At 41.1% G+C, this 16633-nt stretch overlaps 1 protein-coding gene across 5 annotated transcripts in view; it reads left to right on the top strand.

The window, feature by feature from the left end:
• Positions 1 to 16633, top strand: part of LOC124051465 (spermatid perinuclear RNA binding protein) — a 72462-nt gene that overhangs the window by 22172 nt on the left and 33657 nt on the right. For 3 of the 5 annotated variants that reach the window (XM_046374865.1, XM_046374867.1, XM_046374869.1), the window contains exon 3: positions 8152 to 8258. The gene's annotated coding sequence lies outside the window, so the exon portion shown is untranslated. Of the gene's footprint in view, positions 1 to 105; positions 243 to 8151; positions 8259 to 8373; positions 8449 to 16633 lie in introns of those variants that run through there. The other 2 variants (XM_046374866.1, XM_046374868.1) reach the window with 2 other exon arrangements.

Here is a 16633-nt window from a genome sequence, read left to right as displayed (position 1 = left end):
CTTCTCATTTTACCTCCCTCTCCTCTCCTCCCTCTGCACTCCTCTCCTCTCCTCTCCTCCCTCTGCACTCCTCTCCTCTCCTCTCCTCTTCTCTCCTCTCTCCAGAGAGTAGAGGGACAGAGAGTGGTTGCAGGTGTAGACAGGTCATCTATTCGCCTGCTAATGATGATGGATGGCAGCACTGCAGAGAGTGAGAACAGAGAGAAAAGCGGAGCGATGCAGGGGGATAAAGAAATGGCAGAGTAAGAGAAGACTGTGTTTGTATTTGTCTGCTGGCAGGCAGATGGTGAGAGTTTTAGTGATATGCTGATCCTGAAGTGTTTGTATCTTTCTTGTCATCTACCTGATAGCAACAAACACAAAGAGACGCACATGTGTGGTTTGCATGCAAGGTGACATCTGGTGTAGTGCATGCAGGAGCACACTTCTGAAGACACACACATGCAGCTTGAGCATACACACACACACATACACACACACACACATAGAGCTCCATCTCTGTCACTCCTGAGCTTTCTGCACTGTTTACAGAAGTAGGAGAATATGCTGGCAATCTCTTGTGGGGTTCTCGCTCTCAAACACATTCACTCATTCATTCATTTTCTCCTCTGAGAGCTTCACAAACAGTGCTTCACTCTATGGCTATGTTTTACTGGCATTATTAACTTTCTAAAATCTTTCCATAACCCTAACCCTCCCTGTACAGGCTAACCGTGTTTGTTTGGTAAACAGTAAATTGCTGTCTTGGCTGATTATTATATTGCCTTATTTCAAAGAGAATCAAACATAAACTCCAAAAGATAGAGACTATTAACAAATATAAAGTGACACACTCACACAATCCAGTCCAAAAAGAGAATAAATCTTAGGAATAGCATTGCAACTAATGATTATTGTTACTACAATTGTCCATACAGTTTTATAACATAATGGCGAACAGGGTCTCCCAGAATCCAAGGTGTGTTCTTTTTATTGCTTATTTTGTCTGATCAACAGCCAAAAACCTTACGATATTTTGGATTCAGATTAATTGTGGATGGCTTGCGGCTGCGTGAGATAGGGTGAAGCTTCTCCCAATTAACGCCAAAGGTACAGCAGCTTAACTCTGTCAGACGATGAAACTTCAAAAACAAGTGCAAATATTAAGATGTTACACCGACAACACTGTTTGGATCTCTGCCATGTGCTATCAAAAACACACCTGCAATGACGACTTAGCGCTGCAGGTGCCACCAAAGGGAACGAAACAGAGATCTTCGAGATTGTTGCACTAATTATGTATATACTAATGTTTCATTTTCTGAGAAACAATTCATTTATCGCCTCATCTCAGAAGCTGATCAAACCAAGCTTTCCATTGCTGCTGATACTGAAAAATGCTTTCTTGATATTTGGAAGAAAGTGAGCACAATCCATGCACTGCCCCCACAAAGGAAGCCTAGTTGTTGCACTTCAGACATTGTGTCAGCACTGAATGGGAAGACACGTGTGGGGTCGCAAGCAGTTGCATCCACCGCACAACAGTTATTTTCTCACAGATCTCCCTTCTCGCACCGCGACTCACCTCTGCACCATCTCACACCTTCCCGTCTCAGACATCCAATGGGAGTTTGAATGTAAGGTTGACAGATAAGAAGTGTTAAGGAACAATCTGGAGGGGTTAAGACACATTACACACACACAAATTCACACACACACACACACAGAGTGGTAAAGTCTCACCCTTCCCAAAGTACAGACAAGGAGGCAGGCTGTAGCTATGGCAACCTAGAGAGAAGGGAAATGATTGGGCAAGACTCGGATTTGTTAAGAGCTACTGTATGAAGCCCAGGGCGAGACTTAGTCACTCTTTCTCATTTGGTGCATGTGTGCTTGTGTATACAGATCCAAGAGTGGCTGGGTTCCTTTCCTTATTCCCCTTCTCCTCAGTCTGCCTTTTTCATGTTCTGTTGGAGCGTTCTGTCAGTTGTCAGGCTGATGTGATTCACTGCAGCATGGTCTATAAAACTATGAATTGCATCCATTGGCTGCATACACTTGCATGCCTAATTGAATGAAATGAAACACTTCACAGGGGAGATACAAAACTGCTGCAGGGTAACTGTGGCATCAAATAGGCCACATACGCCCCGTGTTTCACTGAATGACAGGCACATGTTCATGTCTTGCTTTAAGAGAAATCTATCTGTGTCATCGAGAGCTTTATCACACTCTTTTGTCCTGTCTTATTTATCTATCAGATAGATTTGTGCTTTTTTGTGGATTTAATGAACAATATACTGTATCTTTCGTGCAAATGTTCAGACTGATCTACCAAGAATATGTGAGGAAAAGTGTACAAATCTAGATTTGAAACACCTTGTAACAAACTTAGCCATCTGTTGCTAACCTTGATGCAAAATCAACACTTGCAGCATGAGTAGCATTGATTAATTAGTTAATCCTTTATTAAAATATGGTGAAAAATGGGTGACATCTTTGTTTTCAATCCAAAACCCAAACATATTTATAGTATTACATCAGATAAAGAAAAGCAAAAAAAAATGACTGAAAGAAGAAATCAACTATCAAAATAATGTCATATTAATTTGAAACCCACTTATTTGAGATTAAACACTATATTTGAATAGGGAACAACAGCTTAGCTCCCTAACAGCTTTACCACAAGAAAAATGTCTCAGTATTTTCATTTCCATGGATACATAACAACCTGTCAAATATTGTTACAGCTAGGAAAAATAATGATATGCATTTTTTTTCTTTATCACACAGCCCTGCTTGACAGCGTGCAGTCAACCAAAAACTAGACATTCTTGTAACGTCATAACATGAAATGCATATTTCAAAAATAGAACCCATCAAAATATCTTTGTGAGTTGCTTTCTATGCTCTTCCTATGGTGTGTTTTATTGGCTGTTCCATACAGGGTGTCTCGTGTCAAGTTATGCCTCCTAGCGTCAAGGCATGTGCATACAGGCACCCTGCTGCAGAATGGGTCTCTCTTTTTCATTTAAGCCCCTGTTCAGCGCTGAACATTGAGTAATTTGTAAGCAGTGATTTTAGAGGCCTACGCCTTGACACACAACTGTGCCAAAGCAAACCAGCACCAATCACTGCAGCTGTATGGATGACATAGAGGAGGTCTTTGGTGACTTTCAAAACAGAGGTGTCTTTGTAGATGTCAGATCACAACCAAAGACTGGGGTTCGCTGAGTGTCTGTTTCTGTGTGTGTGTGTGTGTGTGTGGTTGTGGGAAGCCGCCTTACTCATGGGGACTCAAGTCTCCACAATGTAAATAATTAAATATTAGGATGAAGACTTGCTAAGGTTGGATTGAGTTAGGGTTAGGGTTAGGTTGAGGTGAGGGTTAGTCAAGTAATGTTTATTGTTATGGTTAGGTGGTGATTAAGCCTTAATGTATTAATTAATGTAAGTCTATGTCTACAAAACTGTGTGTGTGTGTGTGTGTGAGAGAGAGAGAGAGAGAGAGAGAGAGAGAGAGGAAAATTTTAGCGAATCATTTCACTTAGTACAGATGCCATTGTGTGTGTGTGTATTTTTTAACTTCTTTGCAGAACAAAGGAGTGAGCAACCCTTAGATCAATAGTGGAAAGATTCAATGCTGAAAAAGCATTGCATTGTCTTCCTTTTTAAATTAAATTGTTTCCTCTTCTAATGAGGCCTACAGAGAATTTGGAAGTTTTATTTCAACCCATACATAAAAGCTGAGTGTGTCCTTTTGTTTGTTTGTTTGTGTGTGTGAGTGTGTCAGCAGTCATTCGCTTCATTTTTATGCACAGTGTAATAGGTAAGTTGTTTCATAACACATGATTCAACTGGTCACCACATCATTTCTCTTACAAGAGAGAGAGATTTGATTTCCCTGAATACTTGCTCGTGGGAATAAGGAAATGCAGTCAGCACTAAATTGCTGTGAGCGTAAATTGCTTTTGTTGTTGAGAGGAATGAGGCAGATCAAACCTTCCAGGCCCACAAGAATGAGGAACAATAGGCTGAACCTGGAAACTCTCTGGCACCTCTCACTCTCTCTCTCTTCACTCCCTCTCCCTCGTTCCTCCTCCTGACCTCATGCTCCACCTCTGTCTCTGTGCGTTAGCCTCATATCAGCCTTGCCTCCCGTGTTGCTGTGTTGTGTTGTGGCACTGGAATGGATGAAAACATGGAGTTTATCAGTATCTTTTGTATACAAGCCAGGTCTTTCTCCCTGCTTCTCATCCATGTATTCATATTTTCTTCTCGTGGCAGCCCCCACCCACGCTCCATCCGTCTGCAACCCATCTCACCCTTCACCCTCTAGCTGCTTCCTAAATGGGATTCCCAAGCCAAGGCTAAGTCAGTGGAAAGCTATGGGCCAGCATGGCTTATATACTGAGGAAATGTAGAAACAGAACCAATTCCAAGCCTTCAACCGCTGTGCCTGTGTGTGAGTGTGTGCACGTGTGTTAGTACACAGGTGTGCATGTTTGGGGGTTAAGAGAGGGATTTGTTCCTCTAAGGTAAGTGGTTCTCTGTGTGCTGCAATCTTTCTGTACAGCATTTGTGGTTGTTGTATGTTTTGTATCTGTGACTTGTTACCGGCACCTCTGGCTATAGGAAATGTATTCACTCTCACACAAACTCACACATACTGGTCTCTGAATTAACTGAGAAAATTGACCTTTATGTTTTCAGATGCATACAAATGGAAAGCATGTATGCGAGAGCATCACTGTAATGAAAGTGATTTATAACGGAGATTATCTGGATTAGGATTATATGTAATATTTTTAAATTGAGAATGAGGTTAGGGATACTCTCTCACATCATAATTACCATTAGAGTGTATGAATATTAAAAAGGGATTGTCATTTTAATTTTATTTCACAAATTGAACAGCGAAACAAATTTTGAATTAAATGGAATGGTCTATTATATTTTTATGGAGGCGTAGTGGCGTTTCACAGCAAGATCAACTAATGTGTTTCCCATGACATGTCAATCTCTGTTAGCTCAATGACCACGTTTTCACCGGCTGCAGTGAAGAAAATGAAGACTGAGAAATTATTAAATAAGCAGCATTTCCTGGTTAGTTCAAGATTATAATAAAGCCTGGAGCAGAGTACCGAAACTAATGCAGTGGTGGCCAGAGACATCACAATGTGAAGCCAGCAGTGCCACCTAAATTAACAGTACAGTATGGGCCATAACCTTTGGGACAGGTTTATAGTCCTGTAAGTATTCTCTCTTTAGAAGATGTAAAAGGCTCATCTAGAAGGTCCGGTTTTTGCTTGAAAGACTCGCCCCTGTTTTGTGTTAGCACTTGATTAAGTGGAAATGAATAGTTTAATGGCGCGGGTGACTCATAGAGCTTTATTGACGGAGTAGGATAAACAGTACTCTGCTGTGTTTTCATCGTGAAGCGGGGGAGGTGGTGGTTGTGGGGGGAGGGTCTCATGCAGCCTGTGGACCAGAAAGCACAACCCTGACCTTGGTAAATCTACAGATGGTGAGACAAGAAAGCACAGAGACTGACTGCAACCAAATTTGTGTGCCCTTGGGGTTTTTATGACATTTTGCGTGTTTCTGGTTAAATTTCTTCTCTGATTGAAAATGACAATCAGTGACACTGGCAGTCTGTCACTAACAAGCTTATTTTTTCACTGGTTGTGTTTCATGCACTGAGTCAGGTTCTTGTGCCACCTACTGTGGCATAAAATTATGTCTTTGTTTATGCTTCACTGCACCATTGCTTCTCCGTTTGACACCTAGCTTCTTATTTCTCACGATCAGTAATGGTTTCCAAATGAGATGTGAAGCATTGGCAAATTAAATAATGCTGTGGACTGAAGGTTTATTTTTTCCTTCTTGCGAGCACACCGGTGAGAACACGTGTCAGTCACTTGAGACCTTTATCTGACAGTATGTCTCCATTAACCCCCACTGAAGTGAACTGCTACAGAGAGAAGAGGTTTATCTTTGCTCAACATATCTGACACATCCTCTGTGAAAAATACTGAGATGGAGACTGATCTGTCTGATCTATCCTATTAACATCTCTGGATTCATTATGGTTTAATGCAGCAATTTTGTTTGTGATCTGATTCATATGTCAGTTCCATATTGAGTTTCTCAGTATCAAGATGTAATTACTAAAACAGATTGCTGACTAACATGTTTTAATGATGAACAATCCTCTGCTTGAAATATTGATTTTGCCCCCTCCGTCTGTCTGCTCTTTTTTAATTTATAATCTTTTCAGTCTTTGGTTGTGTTTATGAGTAATGTTTTTGTGTTTGATAGTTGATCTGCACTCAATGAAAACACAGCCTTCATTTCTTGCTTAACTTTTCAAGGACCCATACTTGTATGATCTACCAGCTGTAGTTTTGAGTCACTGTCCATGACTCAAACTGCTGAACTGTGTATTCTCTTTTATTGTATAACATATAAGCTTTCACCGCAAATAAGACAAACGTCAACACGCTCCACAACTCTCTCCACCTTCTTCTTGTCACATCTTGTTTTCCAGATGTCCAAAGTGACTAACAAGGCACACAAAATCCAACAACAACAAGAAAAAGTGAAAACTCTCGGTGACGGTCAAGAGTATTTTAAGAACTAAAATATACTTTCAGCTTTATTTATTCACTGTTTTTCTCGATCTTGATAAGGTTTGATTTGGAATGCATTTTTTTAGCAATAGCAATAATGCATTTTCTTTGCAGGACAGTTAAAAACGAGCAGCAATGCGTCAAAAAAAGATTAAACAGTGATATACAGCACTAAATTAATCTGACTACACAAGTATAAAATCATTTTTTAGCCACAGTTTCTGTTCTATAGGAAGATTGTGCTTGTGTGTTTGTGTGTGCGCCGTGCACAGTGTTCTTGTGAGTCTAATGTGTGTGTTTGTGTGAGTGTGTACACGTTGTGAATAGACTCGCAGTCATATTGCCACTGGGAACCTGTTTGTCTTGCAGGACCGTGACATTACATCCATTACACCAACCAACACCCACCTCAGTTATGTTCTATTATACAAGGTGTGACAGCTTCTCCACACAACACAAAGCAAACACTGCAGATTTGTTCTACTTTGATTTTCTTGGCTGTGTGACAGTACCTCATATTTTTCGGCAGGACGCACCAGACCCGGTTTTTTAGATCTGGTTTGTCAGGATCATCACTGTCAGACGTTACTGCATGGGGATTGACATGATTACATAGTGTCTCAGGGGGTTGTATTTCATGCAACATACATGGATTGCTGTTTCACTGAAAGGTGAGAAATGACAGAACTGTGGTTTAAGATTAATCTGTTTAAATGTGATGCTGCTTCTGGATGTTTTTCAAACCAGAGAGTTTGAGACTCAATTAGACTTAATAAATCAGTTTATACAAGGTAGTTTGGAGGTGATAAGCTACAGATGCTCATTGTGGTGTGGTTTGGTTTGCAGCTAAGCTTTGGAAAGTGACTCATGTTGGGAGAGATCAGCGGACAAGCTAATAAACAGCTTTTGTCAAAGTCAAACATGTCTTCAAGGAATAAATTACAACATTTTCTTAAAATCTGGGATACACTGCTGTATGTTTCATTTCCTGTAACTCGCTTCCATGGAAATAAATGATGTGGAACTGATGTTGCATGCATGTATTTCTGCAGCTACACGTATGCAGATTGGCAGCGATAAGTGAGTGTTTACTTCAGTTTTTCTCCTTTTTTCTTTTTTTGTCCATGAGTCCTTTCTGATATTATTTTCTTCCTGATAAGGCCTGGTAACCTAGGTTCAGTCCTTTCTGCCCTCACTAGTTGCCCACTGCCCTTTCTGGTGATAATGAGGAAGGAGAAAGTGAAATGACAGCAATGATCTGCTCTGCAGTGAATGACTTATACTTCACTGCAAATATAATTACTCTTATCACACGAAGATTAAAGTTGCCACAGTGCTTAATGGATGTTTTTGTCTTTTAGCTGCTGTGAGCTCCCTCCCTCTCTCTCTCTCTCTTTCTCTTTCTCATATTGAAACTTGTTTTCGCAGACTCCCCCCCCAGTCTATCAGCTGCCCAGCGTGTGACTTAAGTCAAACTGAACATGATCCGTGAGCGCCGTCATACTGATGTTAGCTGACCTTTGAACTTTTGTCTTCTCAGGTGGTGAACCCTGACTCCTCTGACACCGTGACTCCAGACAGACACAGTGGCTGACAGACGGTGAAAAAGAAGTGGGCAGATAAACAGATTAGGGAGGACGGAGGGAGGTGAGTGAAATGAATAAGGGAATCCATTCTTATCTGTCTGTCTTTATAGCACGGTGTACTTAGGAGTTCTCTACGTGCAGGAGTGGGGGCTCATTGTTTGCAGAGCAGCCCAGTCAGCCAGAACACAAGAGAGGCCCTGTGGCAGAGAGGCTGATTCACACCCCTGCTGAGCCCAAGACTCTGTGTGCGTGTATGTGTGCTTGTTATGTATTTTTTCCACTACCATCCAAAGATTTTTATGTTCATGAGAAGCCAATGCTACGAATTCTTCTGTGCTTCGTCCTGAGTTTTCCCAAGAAATCCATCAATCAAGTAACAATTTTGTCCAACAGCTGGGAGAGTCATTTTCAGATGTGTGTGTGTGTTATGAGTAAAAAATAAAAAGCTGTATGCCTTTCTGCTCACCTACATGTATTCCCATACCCAACAGTGTGTCTGAATAAACCAAAGCCCCACAGTCATCTTGTGGTCTGCAGTAATAATACACATTGAGGATGCTCTTAGGTTAGACACATGTTTTTTGATCACAGTCGGTCAGGCGCTGCGGCCCGAGTGGTTACAGAGTTCACTCACAGCTTTGGTAAGCTGCCTATTTATGTATGCAAAGTAGCTTTTATACAATTCAGCCAGCGGCCCTCCCCACTATCATCTCAGTGGGAGTGTTTAGGGGTCTGCGTGTGTGTGTGTTTACGCGTAAATAATTGATTGCCGTTGAGGGTTTTTAGTGGATCGCTGCTGACACTGAAGCAGGCAGTAAAGGCTGCTGCACTGCTCGGCTCCGCAGTGTGCATAACTCAGCCACACACCGTGACTGCTGCTCAGTGGGCTCACTGTGTTGTCTGGGGTGACCTGTTGGTGTTAGGTTGACTTTGATTGATTACTTTGTAACAATATAAATTTTATTTTAATGCATGGTGAGATCTGTGGCCTTTCTGTGTTCTATATCGCCATACGATGAAGATGTCACTTTGACTTCTGGTAAATAAAAATTCATTACACATTAATTGATAGCACAGCGTTGATTGACAGTTTTTGTTGTGTTGAACAGTGTCAGGGTTATAATCTAAACCACGTCTTCTCTTTTCTTCACATACTGAGCATCTTTTTGCGTTTTTACAACAAGAAATATTTTTTCATGTAGAAGCGCGTTCCTCTTATCGCTTACATTTAATTATTTTGTCACACTTTTCTCATCTGCCGCCCGCTCCACTCTCGTTTTTTTCAGTTTTCTCTGCTTGCTTTTACATCTCACTCGGCCTTCTGCCGCTAAATGTCTTTACTTCTTCTTCTTTTTCTTCTTCTTCTTCTTCCTGTCTGTCTTCCCTTCGCTCTTTCTTGCCCCTGAGCCGCAGTGTCCTTGAGAAAGCAGTGACTTTGCCGGTGAGCGCAGTAGAGCGCATCACTCTCTCCTTCCCTCTCTCTCCCTCTGTCTCTCTCTCTCTTTCTCTCTCTCTCTCACCGACACTCACTCAAACACACACACACACACACACACACACATTTGGTAGGTCCATGGCAACACTGTTGAGCAGACCCAGCACTTACAAGTCTCTTTCCTTTAGCCTCCATAAATAATTCATGGCCAGTAACATCGGCTGTACTTTATGCAAATATTGACAAACAAAAAATGAAAAGGTCGTTTCCTGTGTTGAGCCCCAAATTTCTGCCCACTTACTGTTTCCAGAAACATATAGTAAATCATCACCAAACTGCTGATACAAGCAAAAAAAAAAGTCTAAAAAAGTCTCAAAAAGAGCATTCCCCAAATCTGTGAAACAGAGCTCCATGGTTATTTATCAGTTAATAGATATTTTTCTCTATTGATGCTACCAGACCGCACAATGATGTGCTGTGTCACATTAAAGATCAGGTGTGTCCTTTAAAAAAACAACCAATAACTCAAGATTTTCACTTAAATTCTGCACTTTTAAGAGAACTGGATCTTATGCATCTGTTCAATTACTCTTCCTCGAGGTTTGTTACCGAATTCTGACAAATTGCCCTCTGCCGATATCGTAGTTAGCCTGCCAGAGTGGAAACACAACCCCTCTGTGCCCTCCTCCTCATTAAAGGTGCCCTCCGCTAATCTTGGATCATGACGGCCCATTGTCACAGTTTTCCGTAGCTTTTGAAATATAGATGGAGTCTGATTGTGTGGTTGTAAGATGAGATGTTATACTCTCTCGATGCTGTTTGTTCCCGTTGGTCTCTGTTTTCCATTAGACTTCATAGAGGACGTATTGGGTCACTGCTTTTTCCTGCCGTCTTACGTGCTTTCTGTCGCAGATCGAGTATCTCGTGCTCACCTGGCTGCAGTGCTGTATGTGACAGGTGTGTTTTTTGTTGTCGCATCCTGAATTATTATCATAGATGACAGTCAGGGTGAAAGTATATCATATACTGCTCTAATCAAAAATACTTTCCAGTAATTTCCATATTAATCTTTTAGAAATGTACTGTTGCCATCTACATTGCACTTACATCTATACATCTACATTAACACGCTTCATGACAGCATCTCAGCACCACCATGTTATCTCTCTCTCTCTCACACACACTCTGTCTGTCTCTGTCTCTCTTTCCCTCACTATTCCTTGTTTGTCCCACGTTCATCTGAAAATGCTTCCGTAGCCATGGTGACCAATCCCAAGGGGAAAAGTTGAGGCTGAATCTCTTTCTCTCTCTCTCTCTCTCTCTCACTCACTGTTTTCCCTCCTTTGTCTCATGCCTTGTTGCCATCTAATGCTTTTCTTGCACACACACAAACACACACACACACACACACACACGCACATACACACTAGCATGCCAGAATGTCGTTTTACGTTGTGAACCACAGTGTTCCTTAGGGTTTTAAGCTCTGATGATGAAAATATTCAACCTCATTGAGCTGAGAAACACTAAGCCTGCAAACAGACAGAGTTTTTCACTGTTTCTGTTGCTTGCTTGTTAGTGACCAGGACTGTTACAGTTGAGCCTTTGGACATTACATGCACTCATAAAAGAGGCGGATGGAGAAGAGGTTACTGAAAAAGGAGGAAGATAAAGAATGTGGTCATGTGGGTTACTATGAGGTGTTTTGTGTGTTTTTGCGCATCTGTGTTTCCTCTGACATACGTAATTACATTTTTCAGCCTGGTCCTTTAAGGTTTAAAATAATTGGAATTAGCCTTTAATGTTTAAATATTAAGCAAGAACCAAGAATCAATATGAGATATCTTGTTATTAAGTGTGTGAAAGGCATGCCTTCTCCTGCTGTTTTTGTCTTCTTTCACTTCTCTTCATCCCTTCTTTCTATTCTTATCCTCCTATTTCCTTCACACCCTCTGTCTTGTTCTTTCATCCCCCGACTCCCTTTTTGCCTTCCTTCCTTCCTGCCCCCACCTTTCTCTGTTCATCCACTTTTGTAGCTCTCAGTTTCCCACCTTCTACTGCTATTCTTCCCTTGCAGTTATTCTTCTTAACTTTTACAATTTTTTCCTCTCTTCTCTCTCTCTCTCTCTTTGGCCTCACACATCCTACCTTACTGTCCCACGTCACAGCCTGTCATTTTACCTTTTCCACCATCACTCGCTCCTTTATGTCGTCCTGAGTTCTCTCTCTCTTTCTTTTCTCCCACCCACCCCCATCATATTGCATTCATCTCCATGTCTTCACCACATGCTGCAGACCTTATCTATTTCCCTTAACATACTTGTTTCTACCTTCCCCTCACTCTTTGCCTTGTTTCTAACCTCCCTCATGCTTTTTTCCTCTCTCTGTACACCCCCATCAATCCCACCCCTTCCTTTCCTCTCTCCCTCTCTCTCTCCCCTGCTGTTGCTTCCTTTCTCTCTCTCAGTCGCTCCGTCTTCTCCCCTGAGTCGGAGAGACAGACAGGAAGGAAGTGTGTAATGAAACGGCCATATCGAGCACACTGCCCAAATTGACCTGGAATGAATAGAGTCACTGATCAGCTCCTGCTAAAGTAGCACAGATGAAGAAATAGGGGGGTTGGGAGAGAAAATGAGGCTGCCTAATGTAGCACACATTTTATGAATATTTCTATCAGATAGGATGACTGCACAAACATGTTTACTTTGTCTTTTTGTGAATCAAATGGTAGAATCAGCAACATTAAGTGTGTTACTTGGGGAAATATATGAATGTTGTTCTATCACAAGAGAGCTGCATTTGAATCTATAAATGAGTTCAGAAAAAATAACTTTTGTTTGCCTGATGTTGATAGTCAGTCATTCAAGCTGAGGAAAAAGAAATCTGCATTCAAGAGATTTTCTCTGCTGAGTGAACAGAGATGCAGACAGGCGAGGCAACAGCTAAAAAGAGAGAAAATTTGAAAAATACTGACAAACAGGAAGAGACAGAATGACAGGACACAACTCTCATAAATCACTGAAGAGGGTCTGTGTTGTTTAATGCCCGGAATGTGAGAGTTTATCATCCGGATTTCATCTTAAAATTAATTTCTTAAAAATACCTGATCCTTCAGCGTGATTTCGCTTTTCATAATACATCTTGGTAATCTGTTCATCTGCCAGCCATCAAACTACTGCTTTTATTAATGAAAATGGACAGAGAGAGATAAATAGAGGATGGCCACACCACTGAGATACTGAGCAGTACCAGAGTGTGTGTGTGTGTGTGTGTTTTGTGGAGTGGAGTTCCATTAGGGAATTAGTCCACATCTGGACATCCTTGGCTGCCCTCATGGGCTCACAGCTCGTAACCTACAGTATCCATGTCAAATTTTGGAGAATTTTAAGTCAACCACTAATCTGCTGGACTTTTTACTCTCCCTGTAGGCCTACTGAATGAGACATTATTCAGTAAGTTGTTAAAATGCTGTGTGTCAGTCACACTTCTGTTAATTTATGTGTCTTTTTTGTGTATTTATTTATAAAATAGTAGCATTAGTATTATGTGGCAAAAACCCACACTCTTTTTTTTTTAACTTAATTGTAACTGCAGGCGTTTATGTGAAAATGTGTTTATAAACAGTTACATATGCACAAACCTGCTTGGACAAACACACACACAAAAGGGGCTGGGGTAAGACTGCTTTGTGTGTTGGCAAACATGAGCTTAGCAGTGAAGAGCCTTTCAAGCGGGATTAAGCTGCTAAGTGTCAATGGAGCAGACAAGTAGGCCAAAGACCACTGGGATATCACTTACACTGCAACAATCAGTGTCAGTGTGCCTGTATGTACGGTAGTATGTAAAATAGGTTCAGTACCAGGAAGTGTGCGGTAGATTAATAAGGGAAAGACAGAGCAGGAAATCAGCAGGACATGCGCACACTCGCTCTGCACGCACATTCACAAGTCTTCTCACAGACTATGGACTGTGGAGCCTCGGCAGAGCCCTGGCAGGACCATCTGTTCCTGCTGAAATCAGCACAGCAGGAGCCTACCACACACACAGACACACACACGCAAACAAATACACGCACATAGTTGCAGCATGCTTCAGTTCTGGCATAGTGATAGTCTATTTATTCACCACACTGACGTAGGACAGTACTCAATTGTACGTGTGTGTGTGACACTTAAGTTTTCAGTTAAAAGTAAAGTAACCCATAGACATGCCAGGTTTACCTGAGATGACTAATACTAAGCTAACTGTAAGGTGATGTGGAAGCACAAACATAATGTAAAAATATAGATAGCAAGATGGATGGATGGATAGATAGGCTGACATGCACATGCATCTATCCTTGTTAGTCCCTGACCCCATGTCTCTCCGGTCTGACCCACCATCAGCAACTGCACACTCAAAGCGCTTTCCTCCATTTTAATAATCGACCGATGGGAGTAACACTCCCATGTCAATGGTATCTGCTTCCTTCGCAGAAGCAACATCAGCGTTTTCTCTGCTTTCTGCCATCTCATCAATACTCTGTGCTTTGACAGCCCAACCTACCCACCCTGCACCTGGACTCAGTCGAGACAGAAATGTAGTGTAGTAGTTAAAAACATATGCAGGACCTTTGCTCTGTAGCCTACATTTTGGTTATATTTGTTGGTAGAATCACAGGAAACTCTCTGTTTATACAGAGGTGACAAAAGTGAAAATGGTAGCTAATAGGAGGTCAACAGTGGTCACAGAAATCAATGAGCAGGTTCAACAAAACTTGACCTCACCTCGTCCTACTGATAATATGGATTAAATGACCAGTTTCAATCAATAAATCAGAGTATGGTAATGCATCCTCATTCTTCTAAGCTCATTTCCTGCATTTGTCAACTGCTTCAGGCTATATTCTGTATGGTACATACAGGGAGTGTACTTCTTATCCTTATTGTGGGCCAAAAAGTAACAGCCTTTGGATTGATGAATCCTGTCATTGTGGCAGAAGTGGACCTTCAGCGTTCAGTCATCACACCAGACATCTTTATTTCAATGAAGGTCGCTTATGATAAAAAGATCGGGAAAATTGAAAGACTTGATCATTCATTGCTGATTTTAATGGTTACTGGTTGCCAGTGGTGAGAAAGAAACAGCATATTAAACAAATATCAAACAAACAAACAAAACCTAATGACAAACTAATAAACTGGAACAAAGAGTGTATTGTGTCCCTCATTCAAGAAACAAATCAATCTACAGAGTATATGTGATCATTCGAATTGAATAAATGTATTTCATTGTTATGTTAACATGTACGTAAATGTTGGAATGAAAAGCAGCAGGGCCCCTTGTTGTGATGACTGCAGTGAAGAGACATGGGTTTAAATTACTGTGTAATATTTTAATGGGCCAATTCCCTAGAGGAACAGACAGATTCTCTATCAGGAAGGAACAAATTAGTGAATAGGAGAGTTAGAAAGATAGCAAAAGAAGCTACAAAACTGTATAAATTCTACAATTCTACAATTTGGCTTTAAGAGGGATGCAGCTAAGAAGGAACAGGAGATCTGGAAAGACAACATCTCATCTCCCCACCATTAAGCACATATAGTACATACGTAACAGCATTTCCATGCTGTCCTTTGTTCTGATATCCTTTCAGCGTGTGTCAAGCTTGCTGCATAGTCCTGCATCAGTGAGACATAATGCAGACAGTATCTACAGCATGTCACGCCCGATCATGTCTCAGACCATACTGAGGTATGTTAAAGTGGATGAACGCCATTTGAGTATTCTAGTGTTTTTAATATTTTGTTGCAGCTGTTGGTGCTTTGTGCAGGTGAAAACCTAAGAATCATCCTTGCAATCTATTGTTAAGCTAGAATTGATTGTTTGGAAATTGCTACTGCTGATAGATTCATAACCTGAGTGGGTATTTGTGAACTGCACCCTTGACTTCAGAGGGCACAACGGCTTTTAAAGGTCTTGCTCCTTCTGACTGCTTAAAAAGATGTCTTGTGTATTTTTGCCAACAGAGATCGATTTGTTTGTATCAGCTTGAATGGTTTGTGGGTAAATGGATACAGACACTGCATTTGGAGCCAGTGGTATCACTATGAAATCTCTCAAGACCCTCTAATATTTATGAGGTGTTTAGTGGTGGCCCTGTCACCTTTGCTGGCCAGGCATTCCTCCCATATTTTAATGACTAGCTGATTATTTGCTCAAGTCAGGAGCAGGCATGGTCTTCTCCTCTATGTGAACCAGCAAAGCTGCCCAATGAACTACTGCAAAGACAACCATACAGCCAGTCAGCAAGCAGCTTATCTGGGAATGTCTCTCAACTCTGACTGAGATGCAGGCTTTTCATTCGGCTGAAGGGCATGCTGATCAAATAGAGCAGGACCACTGGACTTCTCCCTTGCATCTTTCTCATATCTGGATAAATGGTCTCCACATAAATACCAAAAGGCACAAAAACAGGAGGGTTAGAGTGTCCAACATTTGCCGCTGGCCTTAAGACCAGAAGAAACAGAGTGTATCTAACCTAGAGGTTTCCCTTTTGGAGTATCTCCTCTCTTCCTAAGACTTTTGGTAGATTAAATATGCAGTTCAGTTTCTGATATTCTGACCATTTTCACACCCTGATTCATGTTACTGTCTGTTTCTTACTATTATTATTATTTCTTATCTACAAAGGAAATACTTCCTTAATTCTAGAAAGGTATTTGAATGTAAAACTGACATCAGTCTTATCTGAGAAAGAAATCATTGTTTATTTCTGGAAAGGAAATCAGTGCATTGTGAGTGGGAAAAGCCCTCACAAGCATAAGGTTGTATAACTGGACTCTTTTGTGTAATTAGATAAATTGTCAAGGAAACCTCACAGCTGGCCAGTAGTTGTTGCTGCTCTTTGTGTGTAAATGGTAGCAACTTCTATGTATTTTAAAAGTCAGAGGTTATACTTACTACCAGCAAAATGGTAAGTCAGTTACTCTTTTGGCAATTAAAGAATACCTTTAAAACCT

This window comes from Scatophagus argus, chromosome 20, assembly GCF_020382885.2.
Source record: "Scatophagus argus isolate fScaArg1 chromosome 20, fScaArg1.pri, whole genome shotgun sequence".
NCBI classification, from domain to species: domain Eukaryota; kingdom Metazoa; phylum Chordata; class Actinopteri; family Scatophagidae; genus Scatophagus; species Scatophagus argus.
Note: the sequence above shows the minus strand (reverse complement) of the source record. Positions and strands in the feature narration are given on the sequence as shown.